Here is a 26511-nt window from a genome sequence, read left to right as displayed (position 1 = left end):
ATAGACAGATACTCTTGATCACGGTTTCTTTTGATCGTAGTCGATGTTTACTCCATTTATCGGACGAACGCTGGGATCGTAAAGCTCGAGAGTCGAGCGCGAAAGCTCTGAAATGGTCGGTAGTCAAAAATCGTTCGATGGTTGTCGTCGATAAACCGATTGTCGTTTGGGTTACTGTTGGAATGCGAAAGTCTAATGTTGATTTACGCGAAACAGAGATTCCTTGCGGATGATTGCAGGATTTTTACGGAACGTCATGTGACATTTACATCGCGCAATTTGTTATGAGAATTTAGCAAAATTCTTTTTATTTATAATCAAATTCCTTAAACCCCCGTGTTCTACTACTGCATTGGAGATTGCGAATTGAAGATTAGAATTTCGTCAATTAGGTAATTTTATTTTTGAGCCGTTTCGTTCTGATCGTTGAATTCTAATCTCTGATTTTCGATTTCCAATGCGCAGTGTGACACGGATTTTAGATTTTGTACAGTTTAGTATCTTTCTGATTTCATAATCGTATCAAAGAAAGGATAATCAATATATAAAATTAACATTCTTTTCGAGATTACTGTCTAGCCACGCAATTACACATCCATACCGGATGCAGACTGTTAATTTTAGCTGCTGTCCATTGAGAAAAGTCCATTATATTGCCATTGCCAATTTTCATTTCTTTTCAATGTATTTTAGTCGAGCAATCATTATCGAGCTATCACCATCTAGAATGGAAACGCATTAGAAGGGCGCCATCATTTGCTAATTAATTAATTGAAATAAATGTGCTACTTTTATTTGGATCAGATAGATATGAGGTCTAAAATATATATTGATAACTTAATATAATTAATTCACTGAAATTTACGTAATTATTTTAATCTTTTCAGTGGGATATCTTTATTTTTCTTAAATAATTTTAATATATATTATTTTATAATGAAATATAATAAAGGATAAAGACATTTAATAACTTTATTATTACAATCGGCAAATCAATTAGAGAGGCGCGAAAATTCATTTCGATAAAGACTTCGCGACAAGGTGTAAATGGAACTTCACACAATCGATCTCGGGGAGTATCGCCTTTCAATTGTGTTCAGAATTATCGCGTGTACATTTATATATTCAAATTGGATATTGATCTATCGAGTCTTAATCAACACGACATATTGGTCGAGCGTATAATTCCCAATGCCGAGTCGTCGAATTCTCAAACAAATGTCGAACCAGCCGCAGAGAAAAAAAAACGCTTACGAATAAACTTTTCAACACTTATTCGCCAGTCCAGTACAATCAATGTCATGTTTAACGTCGTATTTTTGAAAGTGGGTAAATCACAAAGTGTTTTAAGATTTAATAACGGAAGTTGAGGATTGGCTGCTGACAGTCGTGATTTCTACGTTCTGACCTGAGAAAACATGACGATCTTTTTTAATTTCTCTCTCTGTTTTGCCCTCTTTAAAAAAAAAACGGTATATATGGGAAAAATATAAATTATCAAATATTCTGGAAATATATTTTTATCATATTCGCATCTTTGATGCAAAAGTGGCACAATTAAAAGCAAATATGATTTTCGCGTTATTACTATGATTTAGGTAATCATTAAAAGTCGGAAAACTTAATTTTGTTGAGTTGTGTCATTTTTTGAAGCAAAAGTGCGATATGTATTTATACTATTTACTAAATAAGAGTTGTTACAAAAAAAGTAATTCAAAATACAAAATGCATTAACTCATAAAAATTGTATTATTTTATATTATTTGCATTATACTTGAATATATGTAATATTATGTTTAGGTTAAAATATATGTAAATACTATTCAACTTTACCCATACCGTAGTGTGATATGGAGATGCTAAATGATGATGTTTCTCAAAGAAGGCAGGTTAATGTGTTAAGTTCGAAGCAAGTTTGGACAAACCAGACGTTTGCAATAACGGTCGTGTTTCTGTCGTTTACTTATCGCAAAGATGATATATCGTTACAGTGATTTAATTGATGAATCAGTTACACCGAAGGCTGTCTCGTTTAGATCGGACACGTGAAATTAATTGCTGATTCCAAAACGTTCATCTGCAATGTTGACTAGCATTGCGAAACGCGGAATACGCTTGATTTCTAAAATGACAGATGACGTAACAAGACATAGTGAAGCAAAGTTCCTGCTCATTTTCTTCACTGAAAAAGTGAAACATGCTGCGTCAATGCTAAGGTACATTTTGAATTTCTGATGTATTACCAACGTAAAAGAAAACTTTTTTAAGGGAAGATTAAGGCTGGTATTCATAGTTGGTGTTCATTCTTATTTCAAGATCATTTTTAAGATTGTATTTCGATGATTTTTAAGACAATCTTAATGTAAGAGCCGACTATACCGGTCTAAAAATCGCAAATAATATGAATTATTTAAATTATTTTAATTCTTCTTTTCTTTTGATTTCAAGTATGTGATATATTTTAATGAAATTTTAATTATATATTCAGTGTGAAAAAAATGAAAAAATTAAAAAAGTTGTTAAAAACATTTGTAAAAAATTTTTTTTGAATAATCATCGATATTAAATTTGCGAAAACTTGCTGTAGAAAAAGAAACGATGCTCGAGATAATTATCGCGGAAGTTTCTATGCAATCATTCCTTCGAGACTGAGCAGAAAATAAGGACTAGAAAATATTTTCCAGATGTTCGGAATTACAGTTTCCCCATAACGACTTATCTCTCCCATAATGCCAAAGGGAATAGAATTTTCCCTGTAATATATTACGAATATTGTCGCTTATATAAGGACACATGTCATCATATTGTCCATATCGTAGCAATATAACGTATTCGATAAGGGTTGAACTCAATTTTTCCGACGCTCAATGATATCTATCCAAATGAAACCGATAATGTATAATACCTAATTTCATCAAATGAATGCATAATTGCACAATAATATTTTAAAAATTTTATTTTATATAAAGATACATTAGATACAAGATTACAGAAGATACATTTACATAATACAATTTGTTAGTTTACATAAAACTAATGTACTTTTTAAAAATTAAATTTTTAAAACTTTACTATGTAAATAATATATTGTAAGTATTAATTATACGTAATTAATACTTACAATATATTATTTAAATAATTTTATAATTAGTGTGATATATTATTAACAATAATATATTACATTAATAGTTCATATTATATTACATTATATTACATAAGTAATTTAATATTTATAAAAAGATAAGTTAGATTTATATAATACAAAGCTCTAAAGATATAAATCTAATTATTATAAATATATTATACATATTTTACATTTTTTAATAATAATAATAATATATATATACATATATGTGTACAAAATATTAAATAATATACTGCACATATATTACATTATATTATGTATATTGTATATATACATAATGGCTTTATTTTCTGCTTAGTGAACGAAGTTTATAGAGAACAGCGTCGTATATACTGAATACATTCGCCAGTAGTTCTTGTAACGATTGAGAAAGAAAGACAATCGAACGTGATCCAACCTGAGCATCGTGAATTGCATTGACATTGCTACGTGTAAAAGCTGTAGCTGCTTATTTATTGCTGGCTCATAACGCGCACATATCCCCGATACAATCTCGGGGCCGGACGCGGGGAAAAAGCTGCATGTGCCCGATACAGTTACGTGGAGGAAGGCTCTACGTGCTTACGGTGCGTTAAACTTTCAATGGCTTGACTACTCTCACCATTGGGAAAGGCGCATCTCCCAGCTTCCGCGGGCGAAAGGCGAAAGTAGAATTTGCTGGCTTTACGCGCCTCGCTGGTCATTTAAGCGGAAGATATCCACCACGGAATTTTCGTTTTGAATACATGGCGACTCCCTCAACTTTCCCAGTTGAAGCACTAACCAGGCCTTCTATACATAGGCAATAAGATCGTAACGCGAAACCGGGAGTTGTTTTACGACACTTTCCGAAAGGAGTTCCGGGAGAAGTTTTGACATTGCGCGACCCCGCGTGCGTTGACGTTGTCCGTTAAAAATTTTCAGAGTCGATCGCAAAATTTACGGACAATCATAGTGCGCGGGCGACGAAAGGCAAATAGGCGCATTGAAACTATTTCGAACGGACAAAACCTATTTGACGTGGACATTTAGTATTAAAGCGCCCGAATATATCGATATATTAATTATGACATTTAAATATTTGCCCTGTTAACAAACCAAGTCGGCGGTTCGTGCCGTTTATAGTTTGCCCGGGTATAATCGTCACATCACGTATTTCGGGATGGGGGGGGGGGAGAGGGGGCGGGTGAGCTAATCGCGGATTTTTTAATAAGCCCACGGCAAATACGCGCGGCACGGAGTGATTGGTTCTTGAAATGTAATCCACTTCAGAGGCAGACGTCACGATTCATTTGAAATATCAACCGCGGGTTTCCATTATGAAATCGTTTACTCTCGGCATAGGAGCTGGTTAACGATACAAACAGCCCGGGCAGATATTCCGGGCGAATCAAATGTAAACCGTTCTTATGCATATATTCGTCTTCACTCCGCTTCATAATCCACCAGATTTAATTTACTATCACCAGCCTGAGCGAAGCGGCAGTGGGTATGTGGTGCACGTTATTCCTGCCCCGAGATTGTACGTCCCAAAAGTATTGTGCGCGAAAATGTGAGACGTGAAGGTGAATCACTAATTAATAATATACTTTTCATAATTCACGTAAAAATAATGCTGTATCGACAGCATTAGCCAACTGCAGCCTAATTGAAAATGTTCGTAATAGTTTTAAGGCTCCTGCTCACTTATCACTATAACTATCTTAGTTTGTGCCGTCAGAAACGAGAAAATACACAATAAAAATTCTTGTAAAACTTATTAAAATGAAAATATGTTTTGTTATAACAACACTTTACAATCGATAGAACCGATTTGTAAAATATATCAAAACTCTTCGTTTGTTTCATTAATTAATAAATAACGATGTATCTGAAAATAAATTATGCATAATCAAAAACAGAAATAAGCTATGTTAAATTAATATTATATATAGAAATAAATATGGTTTATTTGTTCTCGAAACAGAAAAATAGTTTTTAGTATATTTTATAAGTCTGTTCTAGCGTAATTAGAATTTTTCTTGTGTATTTTCTTGCTTCTAATGTTAATCTGATTGTGAGATGATAATGGTGAGTGAACAGGAGAATTTAATAAAATAAATTACGTCACGGATAGAACAATTTTGCTAAATACAGATCTGAAAATAATTCTTATTAGACCATCAAAATAATTTGGTTGGAAAGTTAAAAATGATAAGCATTGCTATAAAATGTTTTGATATTTTAATAATCAGTTTAATTTTCCAACAAAAATATTTTGATAGTCTTAGAATTATTTTCAGATCTGTATTCAGCAAAATCATTCTCTTTTCGTGGTTTTATTAAACCAAGAGCAAAACTGACATATCTATGTCCTTAATAATACTGTCATTGAATTAAGATTATTTTTAATTAAATACTTCCGGCTAATACTGTTAATACATTATTTATTTTCAAGTATGTAAAATATATCTGAGAAAAATCTAATTTGAAATTGAATTCTTACCAGCGAAACACTGGAATAACTTTTACCGGCGTGAAAGTTGCCCGTATGTTGCAAAGATCTTGACCTTGAAGACGACACCTATCGATCGAATGAGGGGCACAGACAGCGGGACTGTTACGAACATCCACATGTGATAGAGCTTAGATTCTAATAATGCGAGATATGAGCGGGATGCTATACGACGTAACACTCGGAGGATTCCGTGAATATGAGCTTGATCCTTTTCCGAATACACAAACATCTCAAGTACCTCACCTTCCCCCTCCTCCTCCTCTTCCTCTCGTCCGAACTATCCTGCCTCCCCTTGCAAACCCTTTTCTGCTTTGTAGGCGGGGTCTTTGAAAACGGGGTCGAAGATAAAGTCCCGTCGGCGCTCCTGAAATATTTTCACCGTCGATTACATTCAAAAAGACCGATGGATGTTTACGGACGTGACGTTTTGCAAAGCGGTGTGCGTGTAGCGATTTCTCATATTTCCAGTTTCCCCGCGCCGATAGCGTTTGCTGCTTTCATGTAATCACACACGTGTTGAAAGACGATGTATGCGATATGACAGTTCGGAAAATATTCATTTTATCTTCTTCCATCGCGAGACGATGAGGTTGTTTGACACCGGACTGTCAATAAGTGCAGCCTTAATCATAAATATATAAAGCACCTTTTTTCCCCTCTCATATTAAATGTAAACGTTCTATGTTTAACGATAAATAAATTAGTAAGCAGTTTTTATTGAAAAATAATATTTTTATAACAAGTTTAATATTTTATTGGATCTCCTTCGGGCTTTTATTACCATTTTTTTTCACGACAATGCCATAAATTGAGGGCTTTATACTAAAAGCCAAGGCTGTATATATTTTACAACGCGGTACGTTTTCAGAAATTTAATCATAATTTTATTCATAATATCCGTAATATATATGAGATTAGAGTTATTCTATATCTAATGTCTATATCTAATAATTTTGCATATTTGTGAAACTGCATTGTGAAAGTTGAGCTATTTGATCGCGATTTTCCAATAATCTGAAACGTATTAATTACCAAATTGATCGGAAAATTGCATAATTTCGGTAGCACCTGATTGTTCGTATGAGATTTTCGTGATAATATTGTACGTTATATCAATATAACAGAGTGAATAATCGCAGACCCGACACATGGAACATATTCGAAAATCCGCTTAAAATCTGCACGTTCATTGAATCAGTTCGGAGGATGAAAATGGCAGAAATTATGGTTGCTTTTTCGGTTAGTTGAATAAATCGACTTTAAATGCTTTTTCGCCCGTTTTCCCCATCCCTCCCAAAAAAATCAGTTGACGTTTTAACTATTTATTAATGGAGCATCAGCCTTTTAACAGGACGAAAAATATTACATCCAATAATGGGCTTGTTTTCCCGAGCCTAGGTTGAAGTTTCGAAGGAAGGGAGGAGCCGGTTTAAAGATTATCGTCCGCTATAAATTTTCTCTGCGGAAAAAAAAGGTTAAGAGGATACTGCGCGCAGGGGAAGTATATCTAAACTCTTTTAAAGCAGCTCAGTCTTATTTCAGTTTCTTTTATGACTGAAGGATGAAAGCAGAAGCTTGTAACAGGAAATCGATTTATTCTTAACATTTTGATTTTGACTTAAGATATTGAGAGGGATAAAACGATTTTCTTTTTCTTTTCTTCTCTCTCTTTCTCTTCTTTCTTAAGAAAATGTTTCTAAATATGATACGCTTACTTTGCATTTTTAATTTAAAAGACCAATCGAATTTGAAATTAAGATAATATCTACTGTGCAACAAATTATTTCAATGTCGCTCCGCTGATCGAAACATGTTACAAGTAAGTAAGTCACGATATAATAACTTAAAACTCGTTTCGAAACGTTTTCTTCTCCCCCCCCCCTTTTCCTCGACAGACAAAAAGAGGCGCAAAGTCAAGGAAATTGCGAAGGGGTTAAATTCGTGACGATAAAATAAACGGGCCACTCAAAGCGAATTAGCCGTGAACGACAGACTTCTGGTGTGACTTGGTAGCCCGAAGACGACAACATTATCTCGAATCAATTTACGAGCTGTCGTCGCGTTACCCCCTCGGCCCAGATAAGGCCGTCGGGGTGTGCGCTGGGAGTGTATACTAATAATACATCCGTCGGTGTCATTAGTCCCCGGTAACCGGTGGGTAATTATGGGTAAGTCTCCTGTTTCCGGGAAATATCGGAGTGTAACGTCCGCAGAGATGTGATAACGCGAACGACCTATATCTCTAGGGTTATTGATTATTGGCGTAACAATATATATATATATATATATATATACCGTCTTAATATCTTGGCGGGCATTAAATATGAAAAGGAGAATATTTTTAGGGGTATATTTAATGAGATAGACATTTCCTGTTTCTATAACAAAAATAAATGCATTTATTGTAAAAAAATAACTTTTTTAAAAGCGTTCTTTTTTTTTAACAATTGATATAATAATTTATTGAAGTTATTATTTTGCTATGTTATGTAAATTTTTATGTGTCTCAATTGTCACGCTGTATAATATAATAATTCTTTTATTTTTACGTCATTTTTATAACGCGGATGACCTATATGTTAGTGTTATTGACTGTAATTATTGTCGTAACAGAATATATCGTCTTAATATCGTCACGGGCTTTAGAATATGGAAAGGGAATATTTTTAGATATACCATACATTAAATGAGATATTTCCTGTTTTTTTAACAAAGATAAGTGCATTTATATAGTAAAAAAAATAACTATTTTAAGAGGATATTTTTTCTTTAACCGATTTAATAATTTTGTAATTATTGTTTTGCTATATTATATAATTTTCTCAATTGTTACATTGTATACAAAAATAATTTTATTATTTTTACGTCATTCGTATGAAAATACGACGTGTACGCGAGTAAATATAATTTATAATTTTATTTTTTTAAAATAGAGTTAATAACGCAACTCCGGTTATTATCGCTCCTGCGGTTTCTGCAAGCTTATCATATTAAATTAATCTCAAATGCATATTCATACTCACACGGTGAACTTGTTATTCAGATCAAAATGAGAGTTTTTACGTGTTGATCGATGTATACATGTATATCGATTAAACACACGCATCTAAATTAAGATGATCCACGTCTTCTGAGGATAAATGTGTAGGTAAATCAGTTCGTGCAACTATGTTTTCACTATTCTTAAAAAAATCTGTGGAATGTCGATAAAAAAAATTACTACGAAAGCAACACGCAAAGCTTTTCTTTCGTACTAATTTTTCATCGGCATTCAGCATATTATAAAGATTCTTTTGCGAATCGAAAACACATGCGAATTTTCAAGAAGAAATTCAAGAAAGGGTGAATAATGCATTTCGATTACTCGCGCGAGAGCGAGAAGTCGCTAGAAGTCGAAAAGTTTTTGCCGCGGAAAAATAAAATAACGTTTGGCGACGTTTAATCTGCGTCACGGTCGCGCGCTCGCGCCCGATGGCGATTCACAGTAATTACTTTCTTCCGCGCAGCAGAGAGTTACGGTATTTACATAGTAATTGCCGCCGCGAAAATCACGCGAGAATGCGGCAGCTGACGCGCCCGCGAGCTCGCACTCGCGCCACGCCGCGCCGCGCCGTCGCGCCGTTGGTGGTGGATCGTGACGGGATCATCGGCCCGGCTATTTTGCAACGGCCGTGACGCGAAAGCCGCGGTCGCCGTGTAAACAAACGAAACTGCCGGCCCGAATTAATTGAAACTCCGTCGAGATGTGTGCGCGCACGTACGGGGTATTCGTTCGGCCACCCCGGGATTTTCGCGCGCATCGCATCATCGTCGCATCGCTCGCCGGGAAACACTCAACTCCCGAAGTCTTGTCACCGTCGGCTCGTCGCCGCTGTTAATAACTTTTTCTCGTTCCTCTCTTTGCGCAATTTTTTAATCGAGTGAAATTAAAGGCACGCCGAAAAGTTAGATACGTCGGGACGAAATAAAATATTTAAAAATTTTCTGGCGCAATGATAAAATCGCGTTCGTAGTTCCTTATCGTATAAAAAGTACGTGTACACGAGTAAATATAATTTATACTTTTGTGATTCTTTTTTTTAATAAACGTTAATAACGCAACCACCGATCGTTATCGCTTCGGCGATAACTTGTTGAATAAATTGAAATTAATTACAATAGTATGAATCATCAAGCGTCACGCGTCATCTGCTCGAAATCAAAGAGAGTACGCTGCCTTCCTTCCCCCCCCCCCCTTCGAATTCAATGCAGTTGAGGTATCTCACCTCGAGGATGGGCCCGCAGTAAATTTAACGAAATATCGACGATAGCGTAGGTACTCGCCGATGTGACGAGACCATCTATCGGCCGCGACCATCTCGCAGCGGCGACACGAATGCCACACAGTCACTGTGTAAATAGACGAAATTGTGCGCCGGAATTAATTGAAACTCCGAGCGAAATGTGTACGCGCATGTATGAATTGTTCGACTCATGGTGCGTGAGTAGATTTCATCTTTTCGCCTGCGCTCTTTTTTCGCACTCAAAACAAGGTGCATGAAGTGAAAGGAAGACGGTGCATCATGTGCAATTAAATAGAGATTTCTACGTTAAAGTACATAAGGCCTTTGTTTCATTTTGTAGAAACTTTATTTTTAACTTTGAATAGACAGATTTGATCTTTACAGAATTTTATACAAAGTTAAAATTGCAGAAATATTAAAAATTATAAAAAGTCATGATATTCGCTAAATCGTTCATTTGCTACAACAATACCTAAAAAAAAAAACAGATTTTTCCAAATAATAATGTTCAATATTTAGAATTGTTAAAATTTTATAACATTCGTTTTGAAATGCAATTGATGTAATAATTTGTAAAGGAATAAAAGTATGTTCCTTCTTTTTTTTATTTCCATTCTTTTTCTGTAAGCAAAAATGACAATTTCTTAGTTACAGTCGTTATTGTAGGAAATGAGCAATATGATATCTACACTTATTAGATAAAGAATTCCTGTAGATATACGAGAGAGACATAAAATATTCCGTGCAATATTTTACTTCAATCTTTCTTTTGGTCGATTATGTGGGATTAGAATATCTTTAATTTAATTAAATTCATAAATAATGTCCCTGCTAAACAGCAATTTTATTTATTAACGTACTTCTATCTTTGTTTACATCTCGAAAGCTATACCTATTTTCCTCTCCGCTGGAGAAACCTTGCAGTACAATCATTGATATTGTTTCTTCGGCGGCACGTTAAAGACTACGAAAATTTCTTCCGTCGATCGTTCCGCGATCGATCGGAGCGATCGACGATAAGATTAGCCTTAACGAGCTGTCCGTGAGTGTTGGGATCGTGGCATTCCTATTTTTGGCGCGTATGTTCTCGGTGATACTACGAGTATCACCTCTTGTTTGTACAGCTGTGGAAGACAGAGAACTCAGTTCCGAGAAAATAGAAACACAGAATCCTCTTGCGTTAGCAGTATCTGCTCACGATGTCCCGGGAATTGCGACTCTTAGTTTTAAGAAGAAATTCTTTGGCGAATTTAGAATGAAATGTATTAAAAAATTTCGTTAGAGGCTTTTTTTACTATAAATTCTTGTTACTTAATGCGCTATCTTGATATTATTTTAATATATATGTGATAATGTCTCGTGATAATTAAATTTTGGATTATCACCTGCAAGTTAGATCTGGTAAATTAAATTTCGAGTTAGAACCTTCGAGTTATTAAGATAATTATTATATTGTCGGTAGATTCAATCGGTAGACTGAATCTTCACGATCGTTTCATGTAATAGTTTCGTGAGATAATGTACATATACATAGCTGCTCATATATATAAAATTTTAGAGGATCACTGAGCGCTCGCTTCACATTCTGCAATTAATGTGCCGCACTGAGCAAATACCGTCGAAATTTTCCGCAAAATTAATTAAGCCGCTCGGCAAGTTTTAACAAATTTCATCGTGCAAAATGTCAAGATTGGCGAAAATGCTTGGAACGCGGGTTGCAAGTCGTGAAATATATATGAGAGATCAGATTATCGCTGTCTATTCTAAACTCTTCGCGAAACTCCACTTCGCGATCCGGTAATCTTGATCCGCCTTAAGTATTTAAACTTTTCGCAAAACTCTCTCGGCGCGAGTGAAGTTTGCTTTTCGTAGTATTTTTACAGCGTTCGAACATTCTCGAAATTTTTACGCGCACGAACAATGGGATTCTTCTCCTGGTCGGACTTTTCCTGGATATTCAAATATCAAGTAGAACCATAGCGTCGCGATCGAAGTACATGGTCCGCAGCAGTTTTTTTTTGCGACTGCCAGAGTATCCGTATCCACCCAATCCCATTCGGCGTCCTTTCAATCCTTTCGTTCCTCTCTATCTGCGGTAATTCCAATTCAACGTCGTCGAATCGAGAGACTCGATCGAAGTGACTTCGAAATGTGTCGCGTATATGCTCTTCTCTCTCTCTCTCTCTCTCTTTCTCTCCCTCTTTTCCTCTTTCTACATACACATATGGCTAGAATCGTATAAGAGAATACGAACACGATGCACGGTCAAATCTGGTCTTACGAAAATGGGCGCCATCCCCGAACGAGAACCGTGTATGCCGTCAGTATCGTAACCAGTCGAAGAAACAACTTTCTTTGAATCTCGCCGTCGCGAAACTCAATGATTAATGTATTAGATAAATTGCTTCGTGAAATTATATGACAAGTATTTGTAGTATTTTCTGTAAAAGTATTATAAACAAGATTTGATCGTTGGCGGGGATTTTTATGCGAAAATATTTCTGCAATTTTTGTAGTTTTCTTATTTAGCAGTTTCCAATTTACCTTTATTTAGAGAGGAAAGTATATTCCTATCAAATGAATAATTTAAGGACCGTCGATTTAAGAATATTTGAGAGAGAGAGAGAGAGAGAGCAAGAGAGGAAAGGAGAGAGGAGGGAGGGAAAGAAAGAGGATGTGCATCGCGCTTACCGAATCCGTGCCGGATGTGTCGCGCGTCTCGCATTCTTCCCTCCTCGGCTGAAAGTTAAATCCTATCCGTCTGTATTAGACTAAGGTGAAATGCACTTCCGTCATCCCTTTACATTCACTACGTTTGTGCGCGCGGCAGGAAAAGAATGCCCTCGCAGGATACGGCGGCGGTTCTGTCCATTAGTGCGCTACCTTGTACGGCGGACGGACGTACGGTAAAATCGACTGTTGATTCGAGCGGAAAAGCATCTATCACATTCAAACGGATTTCCTCTTTTTTTGCCCCTCTTTCCGTCTCCCGATTTTTTATCGCAGTCCTGGTTATTTTTTTCGGGAGATGACGCTGCGAGAGAGGTCGAATTTTATGGTACACATTTTCGAATAACATTTTCGCAAATCGGAAATGCACGCGACCTTTGCCATTCGCATGCAATCGAACTTTAACCGAAATGAACATCGGATGGACGGTGTCGTTTATTCTCATCGTTCATTTAATAGGCGGTTTGTAAAAATATTTATTTGTATCTAACACAAAAAAATGAATATTTGCATCCATTTCTCTCTCATTGATGATGCCATCTAGCAACATTTTTTCTCTCAGTATCAGCGATTTATTCGAAATTACATTCAAACTTTTTGTATACATTTTAACATTCTCTATAATGGAGGGTTTTATGATTTTTTTTAACATATAGCAAAATAATTAAAAGCTGCATGTGTGTCGATTAATTTATCTACAGAATTAACATTAAGTGATAATAATATTTATTTCCTACACTCTTAAAATATGAAAGTGTAATTCATTATCAAATACGTAAATCAGAAAATGAAGATAAAGCACAATACAAAATTAAATGCCAGTCTTAAATAATTTTTATTTGAATTTAAAAGCACAGCTCTTTTTTTCTTTTTTCAGCGCGTTAAAAAATTTTTTCTGCTAATAATGTGCGATCTGAAAAAATAATAAACATACATATAATTAATACAGCTTATGTATTCATGCGGTTTACAAATTCACAACGTTGAATATTTTTCATATTTTCGTGAGCTGAAAATTGTCTTCTAAAAATATTCGCGTTTCTCAAACGGCTAAACTTATCTCCGGTACCCACTGGCGTAATACTAATCTTTTAGACGAGTACACGCAACCTAAATAAGATTAGCATTAAGTAAGTAGAACAACATAATCAGAAGACACGATAGCGTCTCGCTCCAGGTAGATTCATAGAAGAATTATCGCATTTTTACTGAAATGAAATAGCGCTTGCGAAAATTGCTTTCTACTGATAAAATTAAAGTCATTGTCGATTTTAAATATTAAAATATTTCAGGCTTTTTATTCGTGAAAGACTATTCATGTCACTCGTAATTACCTGTAATGCGTGCATACGTGCATGTGTATATAGATACATGCATCGCGGCGAAAGTTTAAATGCATGGACACCGGGTTTCTATTAAAAATTTCTGAATCCTCGAACATATTTGTCTTCTCGTGACTGCAATTGCTTATCGACGTGTACGGCTTAGCTAAATAGGTGAAATCATCCCTTAATAAGCCAGCGGTTCTAAACGGACATCAAATCAGAAGTGTGTTCGGTGCGCACGTGTAGACACAACCGCGGCGCGTCAGCTCTATATTATGACTGCTTGTATATAACGTGTGCGTCTATCGATCGAAAGCATGAAACGCTTGTAATAACCTAATAGATAAGTGAGACTAACTTGAATTAGGAAATTTGAAAGACAATGGTTTATTTATGTGGGAATTTTAATGTGACGTTCCTTCTGAAATATGTGATTATTCAAGATTACATGGAAAGAACGATTTTGCTGGAAGGTCTGAAAATTTTGCTGGATACAGATCTGAAAATAATTCTGTTGGAAACTTAAAGTTGATGAGCATTTCTGTAAAACATCTTGATATTCGCAATCAGTTTGAATTTCCAACAAAGTTATTTTCAGATCTGTATTCAGCAAAATTTGTAGACCTTCCAGCAAAATTGTTCTTTTCGTGCAGAAATTCGCAAGAAAGAATTTGAAAAAAAAGCGAAACTTTGCGACACAGAGGTAATTGCGGGCTTGTCTTTTGTTCGTCAAAAAATCATAAAAAAATTTAGATACGTATACGATGGTTTTAACGAGAAAATTAGAAACACAAATTTATTGGCGTCCCTCTTGGCAGAAAATTAAACATCTCTCGTGTTCTATGATACACAAGAATATAACATTTTTATATCGTAATTTTACATTTCTTAATTATCTTTTTAATACTCTGTACTTTTTTATTTGTAAAAAAATATGAAAAAAAAAACGCTGATTGCTTTGATTCATCTCAGCCTGTTAAGGATGATCCATGCTTTTGACTAACGCGCCGCGTATGGAAGTCACGGGTCTGCTAGTCATGTTCTACCATTTGCCGGTTTTTGGAAATTTTTCGTGCGTGCTCGGAATATACATAGGGATGTGACTCCGCCGCCTCCACCAAAAGAGAGCCGAGTGAAGAGGAGATAGATGCGCGCGTGCATGCGTGCGTGCGTGCAAGCGTGCGTGCGTGCATGCGTGCGAAAGTAAGGCTAACGAAACGGCAATATAAAACGAGATGGTAGGCGTGTTTAAAATGCGAGCGTTCCGGAACGTAAATCGCGTCGGGCACTGCAACCGAGCGTCTCGTTTTATGTGCGATGAAATGCGTATCGGTGAATCGCAAATTTGCGGACATTACCTTCCGCGATTTGTGAAAACAAATCGCGTTATTTGTCTCAGTGGTAGTTTCTGTTTCTTCGATTTAAATCATCCCGCTATAGGTGAAAAATAAATAGTGTCGGCGATTCGGGGTTTGTAACGAAACAACAAGCCCGATTGTTTCGTTGAACATTGCAAACATTCTGTGTTGTTCAGTCCATCGGTATTACGGCATAATCTGCTCTAGTCATCAGGAAAGCGTGCGCTCGAGGCACATTTTCAAATGTGCTTTATTGAGTTGTTTTACGATTTTTAAAAATTAAACTTGATCGGAGCTAATTAAGTTTATAATGTAAAACAATCTTTTTTGTCAGTTTTTTTCGAAAAATATATTCTGCAAATTACTTTTCTATTTTCTTAATAAATTTAGGTAAAAAAAACTTAAATAATATTATACCGAAACGGAGCACCGTGTTGCTTTTATATAGCCACGGCTTAACCCATTGTGTTTATAAATGTTTTAAATATTATAATTTTGGGCACCAACATCTACCCTCGGCTGAATTTGGCGGTTTCTCCGTATTTATTTGTTGTATATATTTAGCCTTATTTGAAATTATTGTTTATAAATGTTGGCAGCGCTAATAAATTTAGAACAAATTTTGTTGGTATGTAATTTATGAAAAATCTGAGAATTGCGAATGTCTATACATATAATAAAATATTTAATTACCTATAAATAAAAAGATTTACGAAAACAGAAGTATGATAATTTAAGAGAAATTAATCTCAAAGCAAAGTCTTTGTAAATAGAAACTACGATTATTTCTCAAATAGTAAAATAAAACATAATTGATGTAAAAAAGATCTACAAGGATAGAAATATTATGATAATTTAAGAGAAAGCAATCTCAAATTTAATAAAATCTCTGTAAGTAGAAGCTACGTTTATTTTGCAAATGGATGTCACTTCCATTCCAAAATTTTCTCTAGGAGAAATCCATTTAAAATTGAACAAATTATCTTAAAAAAGAAAATGATTATTTCACAAATGGATGTCACTTCGCTTTCAAAATTCTCTCTTCGCTTTTGCGCATTATTGTACTTAATAATTCGGCACAGATGAATGCACAAATGTCTGCGATTAGCATGTACAGTCCCGTGATACGATTTTTGCTTTCGGGCATTAAAAGTAGTTCGCATATTATTCACATTGGCACGCGCTCTCGCTTGTTCAGCCACGCGCGTCACGGCGCGGCGCGACAACGGAGACGAAAGCGAGACGCGCCGTTGCACACACACAAAGCCCATTTGCATTGGTGAGGGGACCTGCGTCGTCTCTCCAGAAGGGATCGCGATTCCGCATTCACTCCCCCTCGGGGCGAACGGGCAACGAACGACGCGTATCTCTATCTACCCCTCGATGACGCTCCCTCTGTTTCTGCCAGCCGGTGTGTCTTCCTAAGCTACCCCCTTTCATTCGCCTTACGCTTACAAGACGCGTGGTTGGGAACGCGCGGCGGAGGAACGCGCTGCGATATTACTCCAGATTAATCACGCCCGCATTGTCGCCGTGTTGCTCCTGTCGTTGTCGGCGCGATAGTTTTACCGCGATTTGTACCCCTGGGGTTGGCTAACTGCCTCTTGTCGGCGCCGCGCCGCGCCGCTCGCGAGAACACGAACACGTCGCGAACAGATGGGACAAGATTATTGTGTCGCACGCAATTTTTCCACGCAAAAGTACTCTCGCGGCTTGTCTACGCGCGTCAACAAAGTTCTACCGAGTTAACGATATCGTTAATCTTTCTTGCAACTCGCCCGACGAGTTGTCGATGAAAAAGATTCCACGGATAAGTTTTAGTTGTTCCTCCCGTTTGATAGGATTGGCATTTTAAAGTCGACGCTGTTCATGGCAATAAGGCGTTATAAATTGATCGGTAAAACATTGTTGTAATTTGTTAGTAGAAACTATAATAGTTGAATTTTTTCGGTAACAAAACTTCTTTCATGTACATACAATGAAGTGACGACAAAAAATTAACCATATACTCGGTGCCATATACTCGGAGAAAAACATATCTAGTAAGCAAGAAATATTAAATTAATTTATTTTAATGTTGATATTTTTCAATTTTTGCATAATATTTTGTAAATATTATGCAAACATTACATAATAACATAGCTTTTGAAATATTTCTTAAATATTTTATAAACTAACATAAATTGAATTATTATGTATACTTTTTATAATTATTCATATGTTTATATCATCGTAACATGTTTATAAGACGTAAAGATAACATGTCAACGAATATATAATGTTGTAGCGTAAACATTTTTTCAATATGGACTTTATGTTGATTTTTCTATATTGATTGTTAATGTTGCTGTAATGTACGTTGAAACAACATTGAACAAATTCATATTGCAGTCGCTCATCCAGGAACAGTACGCGACATCGCCAACAGATGGATTCGGCGAAATAATATTTCTCGTAAATAAAAAATCATACTATAACCATACGATAAATAAAAAGCGCAGCATTATGAAAGATTCTTCATTTGTGATCGAATAAAATAATTTCTTAAAGACGACACAGGGCTTTAAGATAAACGTAAATAAAATGTATTTTGAGAGTATTTTTGTTAATATTAAAAATTTATTTAAAATATGTTATATGTAATTAAAATAATAATATACTAATGTTGACTAACATCAAATTGTATCATTTATTGAAATATTATCTGAGAAACATATAAGCACCACATAAAGTGCAATGATATGATATTTGTAACTTCAACATATTAAAACCTTCAAATCAGTGTCAAAGTTTGTTTATAATGATGTTACATACAATGTTAATTACAACATACTCAAAAACGTTACACTCAGGGAAATGTTTCGTTGTTCCAGCTAGAATTATAAATATTACACTTAAATTATATCGCTGTTTTTTGTATCTGTTAAAAAATTGTCTCTCATACGTAGAATTTATAGCAACAATATTCTAAGAATATATGCAAGAAAATATAGGTCTCATAACCAAATATGATTGGAATCTGGATTGATTAAACGTCATAGAAAAATTTTCTCGCTAAATTTGACAAATAGTTCAGATATAATTTCTGTCTCTGTTATTTATATTGATTAAATACAAAACATATGTGGTATCACAGTGCTTACTAATCACTTATCCGTTTTAGCTAATTTTTCGTGCCTAAATAATTCTCGCTATAATTGCAAGATTACTTTTTTCAGTGTATCGAATATCGTAATCATATAGTGATGATTTTTTGCTTACTGGGTAATAATGGAAACTATACAAGTTTTATATGTAGAGTTAACACTATAAAATAGTTTATTCAATTTTAATTACAATAATTATAAATAGCTTATAATAGTTGCAATAACTAATGTAGTTTATTTAACTAAAGATATTAATTTATTCACTTATATGTACATTAATTCTACAATCTACATATATAAACCTTGTATAGTTGTTATGTTCACTTACATAGTGATAACAACTATACAATAAAACTGGCACTATGCAAATTTTATGTACATTAATTAATAGTCCATAGTTAATTAATTATTTTATTGCAACTATAAAAATATAAAACTATACTAATTCTGTATATAATACTTGCATAGTTGTCAACACTACGGCTCTTCTCTTTGATTGTGCGTATATAATGAAACAATAGGCGGCGCGATGATGGAGATTGGTCTATTTTATCGATTAAACGATTTCAAATTCACCAATTTTTTTACTGATCTTACAGAAAAGTTCTTTTATAAATCCTTCAAAAATTAAAATGTAGACAATAATGAAGTGCTACGGCAACAATTTCAAATAAAACAAAACAAAAGGATTAAAAAATTATCGGCTTCTGCAGTCGACTCGTGATAACATGTGCTGACTAAAAATTTTAGACATGTAAAACAAGCTTGGTTGCATTTGAGATTACATGAAAAAAGTAATATTATGTTTGACTAGTGAGCCACAGGTTGTCACGAGACAACAGAAACCGATAATTTTCTCAATAATTTTTCGTTTCTTGTATGAATTTAAATTGTTACCATCTCACTTCGTTATGTCTATACTTTAAATCTGGAAAAGATTTGTAATTCTGTAAAATCTGTAAGGTTAGTGAATCTGAAAATAATTCTGTTTAATCGGGAAAACAGATCTATCTCCAGCATCGCCTTAATATTAATCCAGTTTCGGTGGAAAGCAACGCGACACTTTTTTAAAATTTAAAAACTTTTAAATTGTATACATTCATTTTTGATTTGGCGAAATGATCTGCTGCGTGAAAGCGAAGATGCATGAGAACCTTACAATTCGCGAAACAGAGGCGTGTATCAAAGATATAAGCTATCCATCATGGAGAATGTTGAAGTTCGACGCCGAAGCAAAGAACCGCGGAAGCTTTCTCATCTTCGGAAGTCGGCCGGGCCATTTCTCAATCGGATTTGATGAATGATGAACAAACGTGGACATTTTGCATGTAGAGTGGACTGCGCGCCGTCCATTTTCACGAGAGACGATGAAGCGGGGGTTGCGTTCGCATCACTTTACACGCGCGTTTTTTTTCGCGTCACGAGCTGCAATAACCGCGACGCTTGTATGTGCAGGAGCTCGAGGAGGTTGTACCGAGGGCCAACGATGTGTGCAGTGAGCCCCGGTTGTTCCTTCGCTATAAATTCTTTATGGTTTCGTCTCGCCGTGAATGCTACGCTTTTTCTACCTTTCTCTCTGTCTCTCTTTTTTTTCTATCTTAGCACTCAAGCCATCCAAACGCTTGTTTCTTTCTCCTTACTCCTTGCTTCCGGCAGCTTCGTTGCGCTTCATCTCCGCCCCGGGTACGCTCGGCTACAAATTAGCGCCGTTCGCGCGATACGAAAAGGGAATGAGTATCTTTGTCGTTCTTGGAAGCATAGTAACTCGATTAAAACTTTAAGTTATCGAGAGAGGAAGGAACTGCTCGCAGAGAGAGAGAAGATCGGCATTGAGGAGTGGAGAGAGAAAATTTTAAACCGCATTCAATGTTTCGGTAAGAACTTCACCGAGTTACGACAGGATAAAGAAAAAAGGTCCTTTAAATGTGTCAAAGTATGTTGCTAAATAATCCAAGTTTGCTGGATAATTGTATAAGTCAGTAGCGACAAGTTTTAGCGATGATCGGATGAATATATCTGATTTTTTTTTTAAGTAATATAATATTTTACAATTTATTCTTGATAATCTTCGTCAGCGCGTACATTCTATACATTCAATTTCAGGCGATGTGTAAGCCTAATATTAATTAAATGCGCTTTGACCTTTGGAGATAGCTGTAATACTTACATGTTATAATCCGTGTTGAAGTTATTACGCGCGGATCTACTTTGCGTCTCTCAGGTAGCTGTAAGTTCCGTTGGTGCAGCGTTAAATTACTCGAGTGTTTGCGAATGTCTGGACTTAGTAAATTGAAGGTAGTATTACTCCATGGATCTTCTCTTATAATTCCGCAAATACCGAGGCAAGAGGCTTATGTTCCGTGGTACATCTTAACAAATGCACGTCAAGATACTTTATATCTTTACCTTGAGCCTTTGCGTAAATTTGTTGTTAACAAACAGAAGTAGCTAAGACACATCCCGGGAAACGAATATAGGAACTCATGATACTTTTTTCTAAATTATTTTACTTTGCAATAGGTATACATTGAATAGAAAATTTAAGATTTCTTTGATTTTTTCTTCCCTCCTCTGTCTCTCTCTCTCTCTCTCTCTCTCTCTCTCTCTCTCTCTCTCTCTCTCTCTCTCTCTCTCTCTCTCTCTCTCTCTTGTGTTATTCGTGAAATTAATAGAAATGCGATAATCGAAATTGGTATCTATACAAAAATAAAAGAGGATTGATGCGCGCGCGAACGAACAAAATTTTAACGATATCTATCCCCTGATACTTTCAATTTCAATGGTCTACGGTAATATATTGCAATCTGTTAACGTCAGTCCGCGTAAATAAATTAATCGTAAGATGAAATGCATAAGAGAGCGCTACAATTTACACGCGTTTACTCGCGTCGATTGATCATCCGCTCCGCGAAGCGAAAACCCGTCACGCCAAAGTACCGCTAAATTACTCAAGTGTTCGCAAGTGTGTACTCGAGAAATTGCAGGATGCACGGTCTCTGGAACTCCACCGGCGGCAGGCTACGCCGCGCCGCGCGCCGCGCGCCCGCGTCGGTGCGCTACCGATGCATTCTCGCTACGACGACTTCGTGGGTCGAATCGGGTAAACGACCGTAAGTCTTCCTGTAATCATTGGGAGAAGGCGCTTACCTCGTCTGCTATTCCTAATTTCCGTCCGCCCGATATCGTTCCAATTAAAAATGATGGAGCGACGTTCGCGAAAAAGGATGAAAAATAAATTGCCCCCATTTCTTACGCTTCCACATTACTGTTGTACATTATTTTATATCATTGCTGTGAATTTTGATAGATATTCGAATGGACAAGATGTCCGCTGAAAGAATAATCTGCATTCTGTTGAAACTCGTTTAGAATTGAAAATTGTTTTGGCTCTAAAAATTAAATTTATTTGTAAAATAAAATTTCTTGTAGGTATTTGTTTTATATGTTACTTTGGTGTCACGTTATATATTATTTTTTCAATTTGTAGTGAATTTATACGATTGAATTTTCGAAAGTGTGTTTTGTCATTTAGAACAGCTTCTAATTACGACATACACATTGTCGATGCGATTGCCAATACTACGGATTTACAGAGCATTAGGATTGGATCTCAGGTTTACATTCCGGCAGTCGCTCATCCAAGAATAATTCCCTGGTTGATTGGCATCATTCATCTCGAGATGAATATCCCGCAGCCGGCGGAGATGAACTTCCGCAATTAGATATCAGTTACGATCGCGACCTGCGGTAAGTGCAATTGAAATTGCAATGATACGATTCCCGGGGCGTTTCCGCGGGGCAGACGTGGCACGGCTAGCGGGTTCACGAGAATTCGCCCCCATCCGTTTTTCTTTTCATTCCTGCACTTTTGTCCTTGACTGAGATCAATTCCCCTGCCTCCGCGTGGAGCAAGACTGCGAGGATCCCGGCAGTCTCACTCACCGGCGCGCGGCGATGCTCCTTTGTCGAGCGACGATGAAAAGATGGGCTTGTAAACAACTTGGAATGAAACTAATGCACGAAAAGGTGCTATTGTGCCAATTGTCAGACTTTCCCCTCGCGTCTCGCGAATTTCGCGTAATTGTTTTAAGAATTCATTGTCACCCTGCCGTAACTGTCCGGCGCCGGCATTATGAGCAGGCGACAAAGTAATAAGCCGTAATTAAATTTCTTAAAGACGGTTAAAATGTATCGAGTAAGAATTCGTAATAATGATATTTACACCGAGAAACAAAAGTTCGTCTCTTTATCAGAATATTATCTCTGAAAAAAAAAATTGACTCAACTTCTCCTTCACTTTATCTTCCCTCGTGATTATATAGACATATTATCCGCATAATAAAAAGGCGTAGATTAATTACTGAGGCAAAGAATTTCCGAAGTGTTCACGTCGATAATTAAACAGTTTCTTTTAATTACTATGGCGATAATTCTCGGTTTACGATAAATATACGGATAATTTCTACGATAAATTTTTGAAGAAACAAATACAAAAGCGCGCGCATAAATATTACAAACGGGTATAAAAGATGGACTCTCTATATAGATCGGGGCAGTTATGAACTTGAAGAAGAGGGCAGAGGAGACGGCAGGCCCGACGATCGTAGCTTTCGTATACTCGTAATAAACGGAAGAGGGAGGGATGGAGGTAGGGGAAACGGATAGAGCTATCGTGCCTAGCTCCGGACTGTTTCGCGTCGAAGTGGTTTTGTGCCAGGCGACGCTTCGTGTCGTCCGTCGTATAGCAATAAACTGGCTGAGTGGTCAAAGGTTCTCAACTTTTCATTTTATCAAAAATAATGGACTATGCACCAAAGGCAGAATGAGGGAATTGTTATTGAAGGGAGGAGGGAAAGAAACTCTGAGAAGGAAAGAGAGAGAAAGGGGTGAGGAAGACGAAAAGGAGGAGGAGGAGGAGGAGAAGGGCCAGAAAGGGTGCAAAAGACAACACTTCAGTGAGAACGTGAGGCAGAGAATACCATGTGGAGATTGATTTTCCACGGTCGATTCTTTGCACGAACGATCGATTCTACTCGAAAACGTTTTTCTTTCCCTTTGTCCTAACGCGTCCCACGGATTACGGTTTTGTTGAATTCGGCTTTTTCCGCGGACCGGGAAAATGGGAGGATTAACGGAATCCTAAAACGAGCGTGAATGTTTGTCTCTCCCGTTTTTTGTCTAGTCGCACTCGGCCCGTCGCGTCGTGCCCGGACACTCTCGTCGCTGAAGCGACGGCGGGGCAGATGCGAGCGTGCCGTTAAAAAGATTAAATTTGTACGAAAAATCCGGCATCTATCGGAATCTGTCAGGCAATCTGTCAATATGTCGCAATCGGGCTTATGCGTGCACCTCTGTGAAATATATTTTTATTTAATGAAGAATTTTCTTTTTGACCTACATTTTTCGATATTTTAACGATAAAACTTATTCAGGAAAAAGTACGCAATTGCTATTAATCCGTGGCGCTTATTTTTATTATTTATTTCTACAGGAACCAGATCTCTAATTATTTTATCCCTGCAATAGGAAAACATTTATGAAATTATTTAACGAAACGAAATCTTGCATGAAATTTGTTTAATTATATAGATATATTTACAAAAAGATATTCACAAATAGAAATAAAATCTTTTATAAAATAATCTTTTTAAAAAAATCTTTTATAAAATATTGATAACTGTTTACGCAATTAATTTTGAAATAGTATTTTGAAAGAATAACGATGTGACACATTTTTTTAGTGGTATATTTCTAGAATTAAATTTGTAAAGAAATTTAATAATTGAGAGTAATGTTTCAGCTATATTATTTTTAAAACATTTAGAAATATAATTGCGCATAAAAAATCAAATTAATCCGTATGTATGTTTATAAAAATGCACAATTATTTTTAAATTATAATATATGAATATTACAACATAAAATATTACGTATCCAGCAGGGAAAAATGTTAAGTAACGATCTTTTTTTTTTAAATAATATAAAATAATTATATATTGTTTATATCTCAAATTGGATTTGTTCAGTTTTTGATAAATATTATTTAGAAATTTTATTCTAACAAAACTGACTACTGTGTTACGACAACTCATCTTATTGTTTTCATCGGTTCGTGATGCCATTATTGCGTCAATTTATCTATCGGGATATAAGAAATGAAACCTAAGCTTTCATGTCATATTGAAATAATTATACATTGACATTGACATAAATGTCACAATCTCATCTCAAGTCGTTATTGTACGTACTTTGTAACTCTACCCCGGCTAATTTAAGCGTTTATTGATAGGAAAAACAATACGGCATGCGCAGCGCATGATAAAACATCGTAGTAAGGCCATTATGGTGCGGTCTCGCAATAAAAGACGACGAGGACCGTTCCGAAAAGCGTCGTGCCAACCGGGGAAAGGTACCGGGCCACGTCGTAGTAAATGACTAACGCTGCACGAAAATGTTTCATTGCGCGCCGGTCGCGGTTAACTCCCACCTTCGTTTCCTCCCGCGGTTTTCCGTGCTCGTTCCCTGCGCACGAGCGAAATTCGAATGCACACGCGGCCTCAGAAGAGAGACGACGACGACGACAACGACAACGACGACGACGACGACGAGGACCGAGCGAGCGAGCTACGCGGAGGCAACGCGAATGCAGCTTGCAGCGCGACCGGTGCGGCGTCCCCGGCCATTAGAAATTCTAAGTTCATCGGCGGTAAACCGCGAAGTAGGAAGTTTCGCGTCTAGCGAAGTCAACAGAGCGTTAAAGGCGGCGACCACGTTCTCTCCATCTACCGAAGGGGCGGGAAGGGGAGAGTTGCTCTGTTTTCTCTATCCCCTCGCTCCCTGACTACCTACCCATCTCCCTCTCTCTCTCTCTCTCTCTCTCTCTCTCTCTCTCTTTCTCTTTCTCTCTCTCTCGCTTGCATCGTGTTTTCCGATGCGGACAGGAAGTTCGAGCGCTACGCTTGGAAGAAAGTAACAAAGCATCGAGATACGATGCCGCCCGCCGCCGCCGCCGCGCCGCCGGCCTTTTACGATAGCATGTAGCCCTGGTATAATTAAGGAAAAACGGCTGTACGTCGTTGTAATCATTGAGGCGTTGTGCGAGTTAATGGTCGGCGTGATTAATGATGTTACGCTGGCTCGACTGAGAGAGAGTAATATACTACGGGCAGGTGATGTATGACGTAAGTAAAAGTTAAGTCGCGGGACAGGAGACCGGCGGGCGCGATAGTTAAATGCGGTGGTTGACGATTCAATTGCATAAGCCGGTGCAAAATAGTAGTGCGAGTCAGCTGGTGGTCAGACATTTAGTATATTTTGAAGAAATATCGATGCGAAATTAGTCCCTTGCGTGATACAAAATCGTAATTATTTTCTTTTTGTCGCGCAATCATGAGAATCATTATTACGGGAGAGAGACAAAGAGAGAGCGGATAGATTTTACAACAGATATTCTTGCAGGGCTTCTTGAAATGCGGGAAACATACCATAGGTATCGCTTCAGAGACCGCCGGCGTTCGCTCGGAACTGCTCATGCGTACCTATATTGCATCACCCCTACGTTCCGTTGTTAATGAATGTATAACGTTTCCCCCGGAATACGGAGAATGTAAATCGAGAGTATTGTAAAGAGGAAACCGCAATCGCGAGTTAAGTGGAGTTGCAAATTTACGCGCGCCGCTTCAAAACGCCGCCAATTGCTCGTCAAAACAATCTGAAGCCCGTCGTGCCGGAAGAGAGGGCTTGCATATTCAGCATCCGTCCCGCGGAATCAGACGTCTGTGCGAGATCTCTGGTTGACTCAAAAGCAGGTTTAACGATAATTCCTAACTGCGATATGACCGAACATAGTATCTCGGCATTTCCGCGAATTTTGCTTATAGCGGCATCAAGGCGAATGCTAATATTGGTACAATCTCCTCCCCGTCACTTCCGATTCTCCGACGCTGCCTGCCGTCTTAGAACTCACGTCACTCGCTCGTTGCTAATGGTAATGCGCTAGACCTCTTATACATCGAGAGAGAGAGAGAGAGAGCGAGGGGGGGAGAGAG

The 26511-nt window shown here is 36.9% G+C and overlaps 1 protein-coding gene and 1 long non-coding RNA gene across 2 annotated transcripts in view; both read left to right on the top strand.

Annotated features, from left to right (window-relative positions):
• LOC105450647 (lachesin-like) overlaps window positions 1-26511 on the top strand; it is a 366968-nt gene that overhangs the window by 98950 nt on the left and 241507 nt on the right. The gene's annotated exons all lie outside the window — the stretch shown is intronic.
• LOC105450644 lies at window positions 3551-6308 on the top strand. The gene is made up of 4 exons (XR_974479.1): window positions 3551-3711; window positions 4594-4689; window positions 5613-5855; window positions 5939-6308. It is a non-coding gene; the product is annotated as an uncharacterized LOC105450644 (long non-coding RNA).

The sequence above is a fragment of the Wasmannia auropunctata genome, unplaced genomic scaffold (assembly GCF_000956235.1).
Source record: "Wasmannia auropunctata unplaced genomic scaffold, wasmannia.A_1.0 LD336059.1, whole genome shotgun sequence".
Taxonomy (NCBI): Eukaryota; Metazoa; Arthropoda; class Insecta; order Hymenoptera; family Formicidae; genus Wasmannia; species Wasmannia auropunctata.
The sequence above is the reverse complement of the archived record's forward strand: the minus strand, read 5'-3'. Positions and strand labels throughout refer to the sequence as shown.